The sequence below is a fragment of the Bubalus kerabau genome, chromosome 13 (genome assembly GCF_029407905.1).
Source record: "Bubalus kerabau isolate K-KA32 ecotype Philippines breed swamp buffalo chromosome 13, PCC_UOA_SB_1v2, whole genome shotgun sequence".
Taxonomy (NCBI): domain Eukaryota; kingdom Metazoa; phylum Chordata; class Mammalia; order Artiodactyla; family Bovidae; genus Bubalus; species Bubalus kerabau.
In genome coordinates this window covers 46,654,155-46,658,102 of record NC_073636.1, presented here as the reverse complement: position 1 = coordinate 46,658,102, position 3,948 = coordinate 46,654,155, and the positions used below count along the sequence as shown (strand labels likewise).

Here is a 3,948-nt window from a genome sequence, read left to right as displayed (position 1 = left end):
GAAGGACTGATGCTGAAGCTCCAATACTTGGGCCACCTGATGCAAAGAGCCAACTCATTTGAATGATGCTGGGAAAGATGGGAGGCAAAAGGAGAAGGGGCAGCAGAGAATGAATTGGTTAGATAGCGTCACTAACTCAATGGACATGAATTTGAGCAAACTCTAGGAGATAGTAAAGGACAGGGGAGCCTGGTGAGCTCCAGTCCCTGGGCTTGCAAAGAGCACATGTTCAAGGTCATAGCACTAAACATGGAACAACCGGCACACACCACCAGGGACTGGAAAGCAAATCTTGGTACATCTACACAGCGAAATGTGACATAACAGAAACTGGATGACTCACATGCAGCTGTGTGCAACTGTTGGACCATGTGAAACCTCGTGAGGTATGAGCCATCCAGCCTTGCATGTGATCATAGCCTCGTATTTTGTGGGATGAAACCCAACATTCCGAATGGTCCTCTGTGGGCCAGAAATAGGGCTGGGGTGAAGGAAACAGTGAGATCAGGAAGAGCTGAGACTGGCACTGTGTCATTCCTCATCTGGATCCTGGGCACACAGGTTCCAGTCCTGATCTTGACACTGGGCGCATGGGTGCCCATCCTGATCTGGACAGTGGGCACACGGGCGCCGGCCCTGACCTGGATGGTGGGCACACGGGTGCTGGCCCTGACCTGGATGGTGGGCACATGGGTGCCGGCCCTGATCTGGAGGGTGGGCACACGGGTGCTGGCCCTGACCTGGAGGGTGGGCATACGGGTGCCGGCCCTGATCTGGATGGTGAGCACATGGGGCCAGTCCTAATCTGGATGGTGGGCACACGGGGGCAGGTCCTGACCTGGACAGTGGGAACACAGGTGCCATCCTGATCTGGACACTGGGCACACGGGTGCGTGTTCCAGTTCTCACACTGTATACTGAGTGCTCCTACAGATGTTCCTTTAATGTGTCTAACATAATACAACCAAGATAACAGAAACAGTTCTAAAGAGAAAGTGTTGGATCAAGTGAATGCTGGTAAGATGAGGGAATTTGTAGTAATATTTTTCCCCACATCAGTTTCATGCTTATTGCAAACCCTGTTTTTTCACTTCAGATACTAGTTCCTCCATTTACAAACGTGTAGTTTTATCCTAAATTGTCTCATTTTCCGTCATTGTATGTTCCATGGGAGGAAAGCAAAGCCAATTTTGTTCCAAGATCATGTTCTTGAGAAAAGCAGTTACTGAGAGCACACCCCGTTGCCATCCTCGCCATCCTTTGTGCAGTCGTCTCCGGACCCCAGCCCTGCTTCAGTTCGCCGTGGATCCCAACCGCTCCTGCACCGCAGGCGGGTCCTGCACGTGTGCCGGCTCTTGCAAATGCAGAGATTGCAAGGCCCCTCCTGCAGGAAGAGCTGCTGCTCCTGTGGCCGCGTGGGCCGTGCCACGTGTGCCAGGGCTGCAGCTGCAGAAGGGCCTCAGACACGTGCACCCGCTGCGCCTGAAGGCGGGGAGAGCCTGCTCTCCAATGTAAACAACAACATGTACAAACGTGCAGTTTTTAAAAAATGCAACCTGACATGTTTGTTACATCCCTTTCTTTCTTTCTTTTTTGTCCTATAAAATACAAGAATGATAATAACAGTGGTTGGCTTTAAAAAAAAAAATAGTCATGAAGGCAGTTAAAAGGCAGAGTTTACACTGGCAAAATTGGGTTGTTGGTCAGATATATTTTATAAATCCTGGCTTTAAAGTGGGAAATGCAATAAGGATTTCATTTACCAGGTGTGATCATAAAACAATAAAAGTAGTTTTCTTATGTTCCTCATAAGTGGGGACTGAAGGCAATTTCAAATCCAGGAGACAGTCCAAAAATTGTGTTGAGCGGGGGCCACGCGCCAGAATAAGACTTTTTATTCTCACAGTCTTGTTTTGGGGAAAGCAGCATTTATTTGGCTAAGTGGGTAAGTTCTCATATATTTGCTAAAATAAAATCATTTTCTACAATGCATATGTATTACTAATGTCTTCTATCTCTGAATTGATTCTCAACAAATAATACAAAAATGTCCTGCTGGTGAACTTTTTCTGCTTTTTCAGTGATACAATTATTTATGTATTATGTAACTAGTTCTCTCTATTGTAAATAGGAACCTGATTTTCCTTTTTTTTAGACACAGTTTTATTGGGGTCTAATTGAACGTGTGAAATACACTGATCATATATGAAGTGTAAAATAGGTATGGATGGGGCAGAGGTGCTGGAGGTTACGGAGCCAGGGTTTCAAAACTACTCTGGTTAACATGCTAAGTAAGGGCTTTAGTGGAAATGGTGGACAGTGTGCGAGAGCCGATGGGAGTGATGTGAAAACCATAAGAAAGACCAAAACCCTGGGGCAGACATGAAGAATGCCTCTGAGGACCGTTCAGTAGACTGGACTGAGCGTCTAAACATGGGTCAATAGAATCGTCCCACACAGGAATCCAAGGAGGAAAAAACAAAAAAATCAGAATAGAACATCCAGGGACAATTACAGAAAGGTGTGATGTCCACATTTGGGAACTGGAGGAGAGGACGGAGCAAGGAGATTTGAAATAATAATAGCTGAGAATTTCCTAAAAGTAATGACATAAAGCAGACCACAAATCAGAGATGCTGGGGGGATGCCTTCAAGTGCAGAAAATCAACACTTGGGCACGTCACATTCAAACTGCAGAACAGCAAAAACAAAATCTGAAACGTACCACGAATATACCACAGCTACAGGAAAGAGGGATGAGGGGAGCATGGGACGTTTCATCAGAAACCACGCCGGCGAGAGAGGAGAGTCAGATAGTACGTGTGCACGTGTGTACAAAGCAGTCCTCGTGCTCCTGGATTCTGTGGTCGAGTTGAGAAAGGGTGTGTCGGAGGTGCCTGTGTTCTCCTCCACGGTGTCTGAGAGGAGCAGTGCAGTCACAGCTCGGGAGTCCTCTGCAGGTGTCTTTGTGTCTGGCCCCTGAGCTGGCTCGATATGGAAGGCTGGCTCGGCTCAGAAGCTGCCTCTCGTGTGGACTAGGCTCACGGCATGAAGGCCTCAGGGAAATCTCCTTCCTCGGCAGGGGCCCAGATGTCAACGGTGAGCATCCCGTCTGTGGGGCAGAAGTGGGGCCCATGGCACCCCTGCCTGCCCGGGCACTGCCTTGGCTGCTTGAGTATTAGCTGCTCACTGAGCCTCATGGCCACAGTTGACGGGTAGGTGGTCCCTTCCCAGTGTCTCAGTGTGGACCAGAGAGGGAAGGGGGGTTCTGGCTGAGACAGTCCAGCTCTGGGGTTGGTGCTGACACTGCTGACAAGCTGACCCTGGCATCGGGTCTCTGCCCAGCTGGCCCCCGGGGCTCCCAGGCTGTGGCCGTGCTTCCAGCTACCTTGTCCCCACACCTGCCCACCGGACACCTGCTCTGACCACGTCTACATGTGTCGCACCCAGGGGACAGGATGGTGGGTGTCTTCTCTGAGCTGTGGTGTGTCCAGGGGCAGAGGAGCCCCCTTCCGGGAGGGGGGTCCAGCAACAGGCAAGAAGGGCAGCGAATGTGTCGGGTCTAGTCCCTCTCCAGCGACCTTGACTTATCTCTGAATCTCTGCACACTTCCCAGTGGCTACCTCTTGAGATAGTCCCTACGAGCATTTATAAATTAGGGCTTCTGATGTCTCTCCTCGAGGCAGGGCAGCTTGCATTTCCCTTTTCTCACTTCTGGACTCTTCCTGCGGATGACCCTGCCCAGGGTGGTCTTGTCCTGCCTTCACGCCCCCACCAGGTGCCCTTGCCTCCCTGTGATTATTCCAGCACCCCCACCCCTGGCACCGGACTTGCCTGGTTACCTGGTTTGTGGCCTCCTTGTTTCAATGGAAAGCAGTGCTGTCCACTGCTAATTATGTCTGGCCTGTGTTGTGAACACCATTTAATTTCTTTCTAAATTGCTTTGTG

The 3,948-nt window shown here is 50.0% G+C and overlaps 1 pseudogene; it reads left to right on the top strand.

Annotated features, from left to right (window-relative positions):
• Window positions 1-821: 821 nt before the first annotated feature.
• On the top strand, window positions 822-2,635 carry LOC129624972 (metallothionein-2A-like; annotated as a pseudogene).
• Window positions 2,636-3,948: the final 1,313 nt, after the last annotated feature.